The sequence below is a fragment of the Nothobranchius furzeri genome, chromosome 11 (assembly GCF_043380555.1).
Source record: "Nothobranchius furzeri strain GRZ-AD chromosome 11, NfurGRZ-RIMD1, whole genome shotgun sequence".
Taxonomy (NCBI): Eukaryota; Metazoa; Chordata; class Actinopteri; order Cyprinodontiformes; family Nothobranchiidae; genus Nothobranchius; species Nothobranchius furzeri.
The window spans coordinates 45,796,595-45,812,942 of record NC_091751.1 but is presented as its reverse complement, the minus strand read 5'-3'; the positions used below and the strand labels follow the sequence as shown (position 1 = coordinate 45,812,942).

The 16,348-nt window shown below is 40.5% G+C and overlaps 1 protein-coding gene across 3 annotated transcripts in view; it reads right to left on the bottom strand.

Annotated features, from left to right (window-relative positions):
* The window catches only part of ralyl (RALY RNA binding protein like), a 47,310-nt gene extending 40,473 nt beyond the window's left edge, over positions 1-6,837 (bottom strand). The window contains exon 1 of one of the 3 annotated variants that reach the window (XM_015956377.3): positions 6,699-6,837. The gene's annotated coding sequence lies outside the window, so the exon portion shown is untranslated. The other 2 variants (XM_015956379.3, XM_054741940.2) reach the window with 2 other exon arrangements.
* Between the last annotated feature and the right edge of the window lie 9,511 nt (positions 6,838-16,348).

Here is a 16,348-nt window from a genome sequence, read left to right as displayed (position 1 = left end):
TTTGTGTCCCAAAGGTCACACTTCCCCGGCTAGGTCGAGCTGGGTCGAGCTGAACTTCTGTCCCACAGGTTGTCCATCACAGGAGCCGTACAGTCTGCTGAAACTATATTTTATCTGTCTGCTGTTCCGTCCCAAGATGAAGGACACTTCAAGATTTTAAAATAATCATTTTAATAAACTCTTTTTACTGTTTATTACAAGGTTTATTATAATCATCATGGTTCATTATAAATGTATTTAATTACTGAGATTACATTATTCTTTGGTTAATAATAATTATTGCTTTTGATAATCAGTAACGTGTGATCAGTAACCAGAAGGTAATGTGCACGTATACACATGCAGAACTGAATCCAGGGTAAAGGTAACCACCTCACATGTCTTTGCTCCATAACAACAAGCTTTCTGACGCTAAGAGGGCGTGTTCTGAGGTGTTATTAAAACCAAAAACTCCTCAGTTCAACTTCAGGTCTTGAACCAAGCAGATACTCTCCGTGGTGAGAGAGTACCAGAGGACGAGGGTCGGCCACCCGAAGCCTCACTAAGCTGTACTGTCACGCCGATAGAATCGCTCCGAATATACGCCACCTGTAACCAGCTGACGCAAAACTCCTTCAGAGTTAAGTTAAGACACAAGCTCAACACTGTGTACCATGCGGCAACTCTTGGACCAGAGAGTCGGTTTCACTCGGGTCTTCTCTACCTGACCAAGTACCCAGAGGCTGACAACATCCTCCGGACCTCCGGATCCACATAGAGGGTCGTCTGATGGGTGAGGTAGCACACAGATTGCGTCCGATGCTGTTCTCTCTAAGAAACAATTTAGTTAGCTGCAAAACAACTTTTTCCACCCAGAACACATTTCTCTCTCTGAAAGAAATCTTCTGAGATCCATCCACGCATCCAACATACGCATTTCATTTTAGTTTCCATTCAAACACAGGGTTGCTTTTAATATCAAGTTTTAATATCAAAGCTGTTATAAATTGTCATTTCTAAATTGTCATCTTTAAATTGTTAGTAATAAATTCTTAACATTTTAAACCTGACTCTTTGAAATGAAACACAGAATGGTGTATATTTGGTTATTGAATAAGCAAAGAATCCATTAAGTCTTCTGTTTAATTAATACACTTTTGCTATTAATTTAATTATCTTAAATTAAAAATTAATCTTTGGATTAAATATAGACCAAGCCCGTTGGTGTATGAACTTCTATTGATTGCATAAATGTCCTAGATATTTATGCATGATATAAGTTCATATGCTAATTTGTCTGATCTTTCTCAGAATCTAATAAAGCTGATAGCAAACAGCGCTAATTCTAGTATACAGTCTATCTACGCTACAAATGCCAGTTATTTTTTAAAGGTTTTCAATATTTTGTTTTGCAATAAAACATGAGAAACATCTGTTGGGGGGGGTACGAATTACACAGGCTTCCGGGGGAGCCGAGTGAGAGGGGAGCTTCATTCTTGCCTCGGAAATGCCTTGAAACGGTACTGGGTGTGGGACTGAGTTTTTTAGGTGATCTGAATTGTATCACATATATAAATTTTACATGCTTATAAATTATTGCTTCATAAAGTTAAAAAGGTGTAGTGGGGTGAATTTACCTACATTTTCCTTTTCAAACACTTTATTTTATTGTTTTTAATTTGACTATTTTTCTGTCCTGTTTGTCTCTGATCTTCCTGCATCTCCTCTCAATCCTACAGAAAAGCTGCTGCCTGGCTTCCTATATTTTCACCTCATGAGTTACTTTTGAACTTAGCAAAGGGATCCCCCTGGGTTGTTGAGGGCTTCCAGGAGAGCCCATCACCCTTTTGGATGAGCCAGGCTCCCCTTAGCCCCCCACCCCACCCCCCACCCCTCCCACAACAATAATAACTTTTGTTTTCTGTACTTGTGGATTTTTGTTCTACAGCAAATTTCCAATCCAAATATAGTTACAACTTTTAGTATCTTTATTAGACCAAGTTAGTTTTATGGTTTTGATGAAGGTATGTGTTTGATTATTTTGTTTTATTTTAACTAAAAAGTATAATTTACAGTATAATAATGTTACATAATGTGGATCAGGTGCAAGTTTTTGTTCATTTAAGTGAGCTACACCTCACAACATGAAATCAGAATTATGTGCGCAAATGCTAAATACATTTATATCATTGACATCATAATGTGTGCGATACAGGAGGCTCTCCAACTGTGTTGCTGTGCAACAACTTGTTTTGCTCCACATGAGCTAATCCGAACACAGTTTGATGAACAGCTGAAATATTTTCAAATGATGTGCATTAATATTTAACTGTTTGCTTGTCTTTAAAAAAGCTAAAGCAACTAAGAAAAAAAAATAGTATTGCCTATAAATCACCACTCATGTAGTAGGAATTAATGACTTGTACGTTGTTCTCTGGGGAAAAAGAGCTCCGGTGCACCTGTTTGAGGACATAGGCTTCAGCTGGAGGAGAGCGTGGCGAAACACGGTAGTCTTATTTGCATATATTTGGTCATCTCGCCTCTGATTGGCTGACAGCAACACGACTCTATCATGTTTGCTTTGCAACGTTTGATGTTTTATCTCCACAAAAAACTCAAGCCTGAAGGAGTTTTGCCATGTTGTGGAGTTACTAATGCTAACAGTTAGCTTCTACTAGTCAACCCATTCTCTCTCTTTCTTGGACGCTACAACAACAACAGCCTTCTTTGGGTGAGTTCATGAGCCTTAAGTGACACTATGACATAGATCTGTCAGGATTTTCAAATCCTAGAGTTTCACTGTCCTTTTTTAGCAGAAGCTAATGCAGGGTATAGGTTTAGGAGACTTTTTAATGTTCAGCCTGCATTAAAAAACTCAAAGTGATTTATTAAAATCAGAAATAATTAACAACAAATTGTTTTTCAGTGAAATTTACCTTTAAAGTGACGATGTGTAGTTTTTTTGCCATTAATCTCTGGAAATATTCATTGAAATTTTGTTGTAAATGAATGAAAAATTCCCAGTTGTTGAAAAATGTTGGCAGTTCCACAACATATATGGAGATATTTTGTATATGAATGCCCCTGCTAAATGTCTTCAGTCACTTGACACAGTGAATCATGCTGCTCAAAGGTTCATCACTAACCATACTCTCAGTGACTCATCGTTGTGAGTTGTACTCTCAGCTGGGATGGCCTGCCTTGACCATCAGGAGGAAGTTGCACTTTTACAGATTTATATACAATGCAATACTCGGTCTGCTACCTTCCTACATAAGTTCCCTACTAAAAATGAAAACCGCAGGTCGCTACTCTCTTCGTCTGCAAGATAATTTGTTGCTTTCTGTTTACTTTGCATGTAATGAACTAGGAAAGACAGCTTTTGTCCACTCAGCACCATTGGCTTGGAATGAGTTGCCGACAAAATGGAAGATGGCAGAGCTTATTTTGCTGAGTGTTTTTAAATCTAAATTAAGAAATCTTGAGAGCACCTCACTGATGTGTAACTGTTTTAGTTAAATTGTTTTTACTTAGATTGTTTTATAGTTTTAAATGTACTTGTTCTATATGGTTTTAATTGTGTAAACTTTGTCTTGTATATTTATGCCATCTTTGCTGCAGAACTCCCTTGAAAAAGAGGTTTTGAATCTCAATGGGCTTTTTACTAGGTAAACAAAAGTTAAATAAAAAATATAACCAAATTTTCACCAATAATAAACATTGTTGTTTTACACATTTACCTCTTCACTCACTGCCAGTGATGAAAGGGAGTCTGATGTGCTGGTTATTTTGATGAAAGATGCAGTCCCAGGGTTTTTGGACCCTAGTGGCCATCTGTTGGTAAAGTCTTATTTAAACACAAAAATAATGCTTGCTTGCAATGATTCAGGCATGTACTGCCCCCTATTGCCAGGGAAAAAACACACTGTCACTTTAAGCCTTCCCACAAAAAACCCATCCAAACTGTAATCTAATTACTGTTTGAATTGTATTTTTCTATTTAAAGCCTATTCAGAAGAGTTGTCACAATCTGCACCTGTATTTTTGTTAAATTTCAATTGGAACAGTATGCACTTAAAAATAATTTTTGTTTTAAATTGTTTTACTGTTTTTTTCTTCTCCCATCCTGCAAAAACAACCACTGTAAATCCATGATTAATTTGTAACTCTATTGCTTCAATACCGCAATTTATAATTATTTTCTAGAAATTGCAGCAGAACACCGTCTTTTTTTATATATTACCTCCCTCATCAGTTCCCCAAGTTGTAAAGTCCTTATCATTTATAGAATAAGAACAAACTGCTCTTATATGTATTTATAGTACATTATATGCTCCTCTTCTCCCTAATCCCATTGCTCCCCTGTTTCGGTTCACATATTCCAGCTGCTGAGTTGTATTTTGCACCATTTTAGGACATATGTCCTCACAACTTAACACAGAGAGGGTTTTAGTTTTGGTCCTTGTGAAATTAAATTGAGTTTTTCTCCAGCATTTCTAAATCCTGTTTGAACCCATTCGAGAGGAGCATGGTCGTTCTGTTTCTTATCTGGAGGTGAAACCTCATTCCTTGCTTTGTGAATGGGAGGCGTGAAGCTGAGAATAGCTCGGAGTAAAACATGTGCGGTGGAGAGGCCACGGGGTTAGTGACTATAACCACTCCAGACTTTCAGGAGAGAATCAGCTCGCTCCAGCTGCCAGAGTAATGAAGTGCTGGCAGCTGTCCCTGGTGCTGAAATCAACCTCCATCTCTTTGAATGGGGAATAAAGAGAGCCGGCCGAGGCACGGAGATACCGATGCTTCGAGGCAAATGGCACGTCTCAAAACAGAACTGAGAGGATCAGGTGCATGCACAGGCATAGGCACTGGCCTAATCTGCTGCTTTACAAACACCTTGTCCTGAGGAATATGTTTTAAGTGACCCATATAGGTGTGAATTTGTGCTCTCTCTCTCTCTCTCTCTCACACACACACACACACACACACACACACACACACACACACAACAGTAGGAGATCTAATAAGGAGAAGAGGGTGTTGCCACATGCATAATGTAACAGAGATCTATTTTATGTGTGTGAAACATCCACACATCCCATTTCTTTCCACTTGTCTGAGTCTTTCATCTGTTTTTCTCTTTGCTTATCTCTCACATGCAGGGACATAAAAGAGACAAGAAGAAGCTGCTCTCCTAATCTGTTCTTTGACCCAAAGTCTGCAGGCTGGAGGTTCTCAGGAGGAATTCAGGTGGACTCTGTAGTGAGTGGCTTTAAGGCAGCCCACATCGTGCACCTGCTAAGGGTCAACGATCATCCCAGCCCACGGGCGCTGAACAGTGAGGACGTGCGTCAACTGGACAGTGACAGATTACGGGTTAAACTTCAGTCCTTCCCTTCCCATCTCTGGGCGTCTTCCTTGCACGTTTATTCCTGAGCCAGCCTCCCACTTCATCCACAGTGAGAGATAAGTATTGTTTGCGTAGCAGCATATTTCATGCTCGGCTTCCCCCACCTGTTTCCTGACCTGCAGAGTCTGAAGGCAGAAGCTGTCCAATGTCCCTGCACATATCTCTGGAGTGAAATTGAAAGTGTTTGTCTCGAGCTGTCATTTTTTTTTTCTCATGATGAAAAACAGAACTTTCCTCAAGGATATCAAAGAGGTGAACCCAGTGGTCATTTCAAGGACTCTTTGTCGGTGTCTTTTGAATTTGTCAGCTGCAGGTTTGAGGTGAGTTCTGGCAGCATGACAAGGTCAAACTATTAATCAAATATATCATCTTGATTTGCATAATGATCTGCTGCAGAATTTACCCTAAAGTTTTACCCTTTTGATCTCAGTCCTTTAAGTTTTGTGTCCTGAGTCTAAATTTGTATTTTTCCTGCTTCTTTTCCAAACACCACAAGGTCCACGTGTGAATGTGGGCAAAGAAAACAGGGGAGCACAAGGATTTTGTCATTAAACTGGAGGTTTTTGTAGAATTTATTTGCTTTGTAAAGTATTAAATGACATTTGTAGACTTTTTGAAGCTTTTCCAAATGAAAAAAATATATTTAAAACCAGGTGCATTGTTTTCTTTAACATTTTTAATTAGCTCTTAAAAACAGCACCTGGACAAAATAAACAAACATGTCTATGCCAGACTGATTGTGAAAACCTTCTGTTGTGTTGCTTACTTGAAAAAAAAATATTATAACCTCCTTTGGTGCAAATCCAGATTTGTTTTAATCACAGAAGCAAACAGTTGCAGCTGCATGACGATGCACAACAAAATCACCAAAACAAACTCAAAGTTATATTTCTCACCTATTTGAAAAGCAAAATCCTTAAAGATGAAAATCAAAAATGTTATTGTTGCGCCCTCGAAAAGGCACAGCCTTCCACAGCAGAGAAACGCTTCAAAATCAGATAAAATCTCACCAAAAGAAGCCATCATGAGACAAAGGTGCGGAAAAAGGCAGAAAACAAGCAAAATGTTGGAATTACAACTGGTTAAGAAGCTGCGTCGGGAAAATAGAAGAAGAAAAGAGAGAATATAGGAAAGGGGACAAAAATATCAAGCACGTATGGGGCTATTTGATGTTGCCGGAGCATCAACACTCGGCATCCAAGATTTGAATCAGTGCATGCAGAAAACATTTGTCTCCATGTCGGAAACAGAGGAGAAGGAAAAACGAGGTAAAAAATCAGCTTAAGAAAATGTCAGTGGAGAATGTACTCACCGGGCGGGAGTAAAGGGGTTCAGTTAAAAAGAAACTAGGCGTTTGGCGACGGAGGGTTTGGTGCTGCGCAGCCTTGTGCTCACTGAGACTCTGCGCTCCTGTTGGCTCCGCTCGCTGCCGGTGGCGCGGTCACGTGACGCGGGATGGACGGAGTTTTTCAATCAGTCCGAACTGATGTGAGCTCTCTCTCTCTCTCTCTTTGTGTCTCCATCTGTTTCATTGGTTTTCTGCTTCGGATTTTGCCTTCAGAATATTTCAGGAATGAAGACATCAGTTGATGTCTAGAGGGCCAGATTAGGGTCACTCCCAAGAAATAAGGCAACGTTTGAAGTTTAAATCTCGAAAATGTATTTTCAGAATAAAGTTCATAAGACAAAGAAAAGATGAAGAAATCAAGAAAATTAACATGAAGAATAAATAAATAATGTGTTGAGAATAACGTTTGAGGGTGAGAAGACAGTTTACAGGTGACATATTTAGATTTTGTATTAAATTATAATAGTTGAATTTTGAAGTTCTTTGCACTAGCTCCCTCTCACATTAAGTGATTTCAGCAGTTTTATTCTTAACAGATTCTGTACTTTCCTGAATGAGCCATTTCAGAGCTCTGTCACTTTAAGAAAACAAGATGGAGCTGGCCACGCCCACTTCTCCCCCACTCAGGTTGCCATAAGATGAGAAGCTCTTGATATCTGGGAGGAGCTCAGAGTAGAGCCGTTGCCCCTCCAGCAGTTGCTCTCTCTTGCACGTGAGAGGCAGTTTGATTCAAAATTTCCTGTTTGTGATGTCACAAATGGCGACTATTTGAAACTGCTTGTTTTAGGCTCTTAATTACTAAAACAAAACACTGACAGAAAACAGATGGATTTGTTATGTATATAGAGGCAGTAGAGAACATGGCAGCACAAAATAATGTAAAAGGTGAGTTGTGCGTTATATGTCCCCTTTAACAAAGCTATCCTTAGAGAAAAGTTAAACAGAATTTGTTTCAGACCCCAACTCTATTTGTTCCTTTTTAATTAGTATTGTAACAGATCATTGTGGTTGTCCTTTCCTGATTTAAAGTATTTTAGTGACTATAAAGTGGAGTCATTTAGCCATTTTCTTCAATGAAGTATTTTGAGCTCATGATGATTGCCAGAATGAGTAGGACTAAGAAAATGAAACACAACCACAGGAGGTTTTTGAACAGTTTCTTCAATGGCTTGAACAAAACATGTTGCCATACTGAATTCGTATGATTTGCCTGTCAGTTGTGGTTAGAATTGGACATTACCTCTCCAAACTGATCGAGGTTTATCCAAAGAGCAACAACAAGTGAGATAATAACTGCTCATGAACTGAACCTCAGTTCAAAATATTTAAACTATGACACAATTTTTTAATTCATTTCTATAAAAACAGAGTTGGCTGTGCAGTGACGCAGTGGTTAGAGCTGTTGCCTTGTAGCAAGAAGGTCCTGGGTTCGCTTCCCAGCCTGGGATCTTTCTGCATGGAGTTTGCATGTTCTCCCTGTGCATGCGTGGGTTCTTTCTGGGTACTCCGGCTTCCTCCCACCGTCCAAAAACATGACTATTAGGTTAATTGGTCTGTCTAAATTGTCCTTAGGTGTGTGTGTGTGTGTGTGTGTGTGTGTGTGTGTGTGTGTGTGTGTGTGTGTGTGTGTGTGTGTGTGTGTGTGTGTGTGTGTGTGTGTGTGTGTGCATGATTGTTTGTCCTGTGTGTCTCTGTGTTGCCCTGCGATGGACTGGCAACCTGTCCAGGGTGTACCCCGCCTGATTGCCCGTTGACAAAGCAGGTTCAGAAGATGGATGGATGGAAAAACAGAGTTAGATGTGTTGTATAATTCTGTTTGTTATAACTCTTCAAATGTGAATGTCCATAATTTTATTGTTTTTCCTCTAAAATCTGCATTGGGATAAATAGAAATGTCTGTAAACAGCAGATGCATCATTTTCCAGGATAATGTTACAGAAAAAAATCCAGGGTGTCATATCAGATTCTGATACATTGACTAAGTATGATACACACACTCCCTAGCAACACAGGGGTCACCATACACTGGTGAGTCCTAAAAATGGCAGTTATCAAGGAATTAGCCATATAATAACAGGAAGAGCTGCTGAGAAAGATGATGGCCTGTGGGAAGAGTCCTGCTCTGTGGATGTTTGTGTCTTTTTTAAGAACCAATAACTCAACAGACCAGAGTGTAAAAGATCAATGTGATTCTTGAAGTGTTCAGGTTCTGGAGGCAGGGCAGGGGGACACCAGTGACTCTTTAAGCCAGGAGTGGGGAACCCTGGTCCTCAAGGGCCGGTATCCTGCATGTCTTTGCTCCAACCCTTCTGAATCAGCGGTTGATTCACCTGTTCAGCATCTCATCAAGCTCTACAGAAGCCTGTAAATCACCTGCTGATTGAAGTCAGGTTTGTTGAAGCAGGGTTGAAACTAAAATATGCTGGATACCGGCCCTCGATGGACTAGGGTTCCCCACCCCTGCTTTAAGCTGTCTGCACTTTTTTTAGCAGACTCAACTTACTCAGTGGTTGCAGGACGAACATCCTCTGCTGGGCCTTTTTGACGATGGACATGTCTTGGAGAATAGTACCCGCGAACGTAAATGCCATTGCAGGTGACACATAGCAGCCTAGTAGGATGCTAAAGAATGGGGTTGACCTGAAATCAACTGAGATCCATAGGATTAAATATACTGAAGAAACTCAAGGAATGACTGCATAAATGTTCTAAGTAACTTCCTTATTTATTTTTAAATTGTGCCTTCATTGACAATTTGTAATTTATGAATCTTGAACAAGATTTCTCCAGGTTTTCTGAAGATCCTCTTTTAACTTTGGCTGTTTTTATCTACTCATCTTCACATCAGCTTAAATCTTCTGAGGTATCAGTGAGGCCTTATAGATTATCCATCTAACAAAAGTTTGGGTTTTGTGTTGTCTTCAACATTTGCATGTGTTTTAACGGGGATAGACTTAAAGCTGTGGTCCGTACCATGACGGCATCAAGGAGAGTAGGAGATTTTGAAATTTCAATGACTATTCTCCCGCCCCTTCTCCCCCTCACATTCTAGAAGGAGCTGAAAGCCACACCTCATATGACGTAGAGGGCAGCCAAGGAAACTTTAATTACTGTGTTTGCTTTTGCTGCTCCATTGCAAACCTCTGGCTTCATCTTCTTCACTGGTGTGTCAAGCATGCCCCGTAGTACACGCTGGGGGACTGCAACGCATTCTAGTTGACTAAAAGCTCTCTCTTCTGGACTTGCAAATCCAATGGAAAAAGCTAGACTCACGTCAATTATTTGTTTTTCTGTAGAGGCCAGGGAAGGGACTTAGGGAAAATACGAGCTCTGAATAATTACCTAGTTCATACAATCCCAATCAAAAGTTTAAGACAATGTGAAGAATGGCAAAAATTCATATTTTGCATGATTGAATCTTGACGAGATTGAAAGTAGAGCTTCAATATGCAACATGAAGAAATTATTAATGATTACTGAAAACAGTGCTTAAACTTGAACAGGCTGTTTTACAGCTGATCAAAAGATTAAAACCACACCTCCAAAAAAAACTAATAATAAGAAAAAGAAAGTAAACCCGCCAAAACAACATTTATAGTTCAAAACATGAACTCAATTACAAGTACCATTATTGTCAGTCATGAGGGATGCTTTCTGCAACATCTGGACATAGCCAACGATTGCTGTCTTGACAGACAGCCAATTGGGCTGCATGGTGGCGCAGTTGTTAGCACTGTTGCCAGCACAAAGGTTGCAGGTTCGAAACTCGGCTGCGGCCTTTCTGCGTGGAGTTGCGTGTTCTCCCCATGCATGTGTGGGTTTCCTCCGGGTACTCCGGTTTCCCCCACAGATGACAACATGCCCTATAGGTTATAAATTGTAAGTCGCTTTGGATAAAAGCGTCTGCCAAATAAATAAACATAAACATGATTGAATCCTCTGGCTCAGTGTTGGTGAAATTTGTTTGGATCTTCCACTTGATGTTTTTGTTCCCTATTCCTAATGATCATTTAAGAAATTATAAATGAATGCCTTACTGCATCACACCTTAGTAGTGATGGCACACCACGAGAGTCAGTTGTTTTGCCATCACGTCATGATATTGTTCCACCTATCAAATGCTTAGTTGTGTTCTGTATACAAAATTTATTTCGTGAGATAGTGCTGTCATTTGGGAATTTTTTCAACAAAAATATAACCTAAAAAGAAAAACAGTATTACCCAATTTTCTTTCTATCTACATTTATCTGAGTTTCTAAATAGCAGCATGTACTCATCAGATATCTGCCAATTAGGTTAATTCTGCATGCTCAGTATTTAGACTGATTGTAATATTCTTTGGTTTGTTAATACTATCTGAAATAAAGCCAAATGAAATGTCAGAAATCCTGAGCAGAATCAAAGCTGCTCCTTGCAAAGGACAAAGTTCAGATACATAGTTCTAAAACATGTAATTTAAACTGCATCTGTAGCGATTAAAGTTATTCCTCTAAAAGTAAAAAATACTGTTAATGTTACCAAGGCAACCACTGCACACGGGTGTGTTACATCTGCATTATTCTAACTTGTTTGAACAAATCTTGGTTGTCCCTGAGTGTTCTGCAGGTCAGAAGGGTGGTCTGTAATCTGAAAGGATTAAAATTTGATCTGAGACCAACTAAAATGCTTTCATGCAAAGGATGAGCTAATTGGGCTCACTGAGCTGAGAAATTATTGTCTTATGTCAAGAAGATGACAGAAATCTCAGTCAGCTCAGTGGACTGGAAAGAAATAATATTTAAGAAGGTTGACATGAGTCAGAATAACAGAATCACAAGAGATCATGTAAAACAGCTACGCCTGATAAAGCAGCTCGGCAAGTTTTATTTGTTTATCTATTTGTAGATAAAAATGATGCTGGCTGTTTGGACCTCTGATGAAGACATCATCAGTTTATCATCTCAAGTCTCTCTCTCATTAAAAACTACTCTAGGTAATCAACTGAGCTTCTAGTGGGCCTTATGAGAATATTGATGATCAATGAGGATGTCGGCATCTGCAGCTGTCTAACGGAGTTTAAAGCTCACTTAATGCGTGCAGCCCTCAGGTGGGAAACAATATTGACTGAGCGTTTTCCAGATCATTAAGGTAACTTCAGGACATGAAAGGCGTAGCCTTCCTTTGGTGCAGAAAACTTTGGCCCAGCTTGTCATCATGTTTCATTTGATCGGGTTCTGTAAGGCTGACAGCTCCAGGGTTTCCAACTCATCCTTGACGGAAACGCGAGTGGTCATGCTGTCAGCGAGGAGGAGAAGTCTTTGTTGTTGCTGAAGCGTCTGCCGGGCATAAGAGTAAAGGGTCTTTATGGATCAATGACTCCTCTAAGGGTTGATGAGCGGAGGCAGGCTGACGGAGACAAGAACGCTCACCATGACTCCCTGTTTTCCTCCAACAAAGACACGCAGCATGATGGATTTTGACAAACATGGAAACATCGTTCTTTGGTACGTTTTATGCAGCTCGGAGGTTTGGGACATGTTATTTACGGTTTTGAAATCTTTTATGTACATGTTTGACAGAAGAAAAAACATTTATGTGATCATATTTGAAGAAAAAAAAAACAAGATAAACAACTATATAGGAATTAATTTGCATGTATACATATTTGTAAGTATAAAAATAAAAGATTCTGTTTAAAGTGACTGTTTTTCTGTAAAAATTGTACCAGCAGGAATGTCTAATTTGCCTCTGAAGAAACCATTTATGGTTTTGTATAAGTGAGAATCCACAAAGTGTATTGTGTCATATTTTGTATTGTTTCCCATCACATCAAATCAAAGATCAATGAGGATGTTGGCTCTCTGATCATATTAAAGTACATTGATTTTTACCATAGTACATCGTCTTGTATCATATTATTTCATGTTGTATTTTATGGTGTTAAACTGCGTCATGGGCTGCATAGTGGTACAGTTGCTTCACAACTTACTTCATTGTCTGTTTGTTTTTTGTTTTTGTTTTTTATTTATTTATTTACATGTCCTGTCTGGCTGTGAAGCAAACAGAATTGATGTCTGAATGCTGGTGACAAGCCTTACAGATTTATTCTCAGGTGGAGCATCAAGCGTCTGCTTTTAATGTCATGCCTGATACTTAGAACTTTATTGTTATTGTTTTTGAATACTTTGTAATTCCAAGCAGACATGGAGTCAGAGGTGAAAGAGAAAGGAAAAGACAATAATGAACAAGAGTCTGCTTCTAGACCTGCAGAAAGAGAAAGAAGAGAAAAAAATGGGACACACAACAATACAACAGGAGCAAACTATCACTGCGTCAACTTGAAGAAATATAAAATCAACATTGTTTAACTGAACAATCGCACGATAATAAATCACAGTGCATTTAGTGGCAACGACAGCCTTAAGACATGTGTTGAACTTGCCCAAGCCCATACTTATGAGAGCACCATGTGAGCACCTGTGTGTGTACACGCGCTTGTTTATGTAAGGTTTCTCTATAAAAGCGTCCAATAGAGAGTGTGAGGGGCCACAGATCTGCCCCCCAAAGATGTGTAGGAGACGGAGGGAGCTCCAAGTTCCAGAGATCCAGGCGCTGCCCCAGAACACAGGAACCCAAAGGGGACTGCAACCAAAAAGGCCCCAGCCCCCCTTGAGAGGCGCCGCCATCAGAGTCCCGGGAGACATCAGCGGCAAGCCCACAGGCCAACCCGCAGCCTCCCACCCCCTAGCCAGCCGAGCCCAGGACCCAGCGACCCGGGACCCAGGGGCGACCACCCCCCGCCGGGGACCCAGCAGAGCCCAGGGACCCAGATCCCACCAGACAGCCACCGGGATTGATCAGGCAGACGCCGAAAATCTTAAACCCCCTGACCCGGGAGCCACAAACATTCAGGCAGACCAAGGCACCGCACTCCGCACCAGGTGTGGCAGGGGGAGGGGAGACGAAGATCTATAATATCAAAAGAAGTCCCAGGAGAAGGGAGGAGTCAAAGGTCCCACCTGACATATACAATCATACACAAACACAGTCATACACTCCCTCCCTCATGCTCACACATGCACATACAACCAAAGACTTACAAAAATGCATGCCTGACACCCACTCATGTTCCCCATACACACCCTATTCACTCTGGTCCTGGTACTGCTGCACATGGGGTACAACCATCACCTGTTCCCAGAGTTCGACCCTCTCTGCTGGGGTGCTGATGAGCAGGCTCCCCCGCCCAATGCTGAGCACAGCAACCCACCACCACAGACCCAAACCAGACAGCCAGATCTCCCTCTTAGCCTCCAAACCCAGGAAGCAAAGCGACAACAGAGGTGTGCTAAGACCCCTAGTCTCCCTCTGCCTGCTCCAATGTAGTGTTAGTGTGTGTTGATGAGGTGTATTCCATGGCTGTGGTGAGCGGGCAGTGCGGGCATCGTCTGGCCTATGCCAGCTGATGCCACCACACCACCCCACTTGCACCCACAGCCCTCGGTGTCTAAGTGCAGTTTAAAATTGGAAGTGGGAACCGGCACTCGGGATGAGGCTGAGAAATCCCCCTGCCAACTGCCGTTGAATGTGCTCACTCCCAAGGCCGTAAGTGTGTTTGTGTGGAATGTCGTTGGTTGAAGTGTTTAACGTGCAAATAAAATTGGGGGTCAGGTTGCCACAGGAATGCGGAAACGGGGTCCATACCCGCACCCCCTGCATTGTCCACCCCCAAGACTCAAGACTCAAGACAACTTTGTTAGTCCCCGAGGGGCAATTCGAGACAGCATTGTGAAGCAGCCGGCACTAAAATCTCTAAATTCTAAAAACACAACCAGTTTACACATTTGCAAAACCCATAAAACCTATAAATTGGGGGGCAGGTTGCCACAGGAATGCGGAAATGGGTCCATACCCGCACTCCCTGACTTGTCCACCCCCCAAAGTCCTATGTGCATGTGTACGTGTGTTTGTGTGATGATGTGAGGGAGCAGGAGGAGAAAAATGTGTGGGGATGGGGAGGAATGGCTGTTTGGGCTTACTTCATTGTTGCTTCAGTGCAGGAAAGTTGTAGGTTTGAATTCTGGCTGCAGCCTTCATGCATTTAGTTTGCATGCTCTTTAAATGTGTGGAACACTGAAAAAACATGTTTCAATTATTATTTCTGATTATAATCGGTCACTCTGAGTTTTTCCTGCAGGCTGAACATGAAAATAGTCTCCTACCCCTAACACTGTCACTTAATATTCATGGACTCAACCATCTTGGCTCGCAATGGGGAAAAGCTGTTGTTTGTTGAACGTCCAGGAAACAGCAGAGAGCGTCTTGATCAGTGGAAGCTAACTGTTAGCATTAGCAACTCCACCATGCAGCAGAACTCTTCCAAGCTTGTGTTATTTGTGGAGACAAAACATCAACGTTGCAGAGCAAACAGGTTCAGTGGTAGCATCATATTGCTATTATCCAGTCCGAGAGATGATGTCCAAATATCAGGGAATAAGAGTCAAAACCCAGTCGTCTAATACAGCCACTTCGGGGCTTTATTTCTCCTGAGTACGACTTACAAAGCATTCATTTCTAGAGACCACTGCAAATGTATTTACACACAGCTCCACTCCACAGGTCAAAAACATCCATGTTCAGGTTGGTTGGAGACTCTAAATCGAGTCTAGTTTGTGTGAATGGCTGTGTGTCTCTACATCTGGACCTGTAATGGACTGAAAATCGTTATGCACTGTATTATAGTTTATTGTATTTTATAATTTCATATTATTCATTTTGTATCATATCATCTTATTGTCTCAAATAGTATCCTGCATTGCATTGTGTCTTATTTTCATGTCATGTACATTTTGCTGTTTGTATTTAAGATGAACATTGTTTTGAACAAATACAGTTTCAGGGTTTTTTTTTTACACAGAAATCATAAAGGCATTACAGCATTTTTTTTCAATACCTAGAGATTTTTGTTTTGTAACAAACAATAATTTTTAAAAAAGGAACAGTTTCTTTGTTGAAGTTTTCTTCAGCCTAAGCTCTAGTGAAGCTTATCCAAGTTATCAGTGCAACAAACCATCTCATGTGTCAGGTAACTGTCTAGTTTAAAGAAGTGTTTTAACCCTTTCACATCCACATCAGCAAAAAATAAAGAGTAAAACAATTTTCTGAAATAAATTTATGAAAATAGCTGATACGCTCTTTTACAATAGTTTGATAGTTTTTATAGGATTACATGGCCTCTACTAAGTAGTAAAGTGATTAGCATGCCTTAAATTTGAGCCTAAAAATTTTTTTTTCACCAGTATTCTGTCTTGTGTTGCTAAATCATTTTCAAATCAGTTTGCCTGTGGCTCACTATCAAGGATAGAAACTTTTCACACCACTTTCTTTTTCAGTTAAAAGTATTTCTAAAGCAATAATCAAGCAACCCGGCTGAATTTATCACAAAGCATAGTCATATTTAGCTGAAATAGTTTCTACAGCATTAAAGAACACAAAGAAAAAGGTTCACTGCTCCTCCACACTCATATAAATGTGAAAGCAAACATCACTCCGGCACAGTTTGAACCAAGGAGCTCTGTCTCCATTCATCTGCCTCCACCCCAGCATGCATGGTAATTCTCTGGCTGAGATCCTGA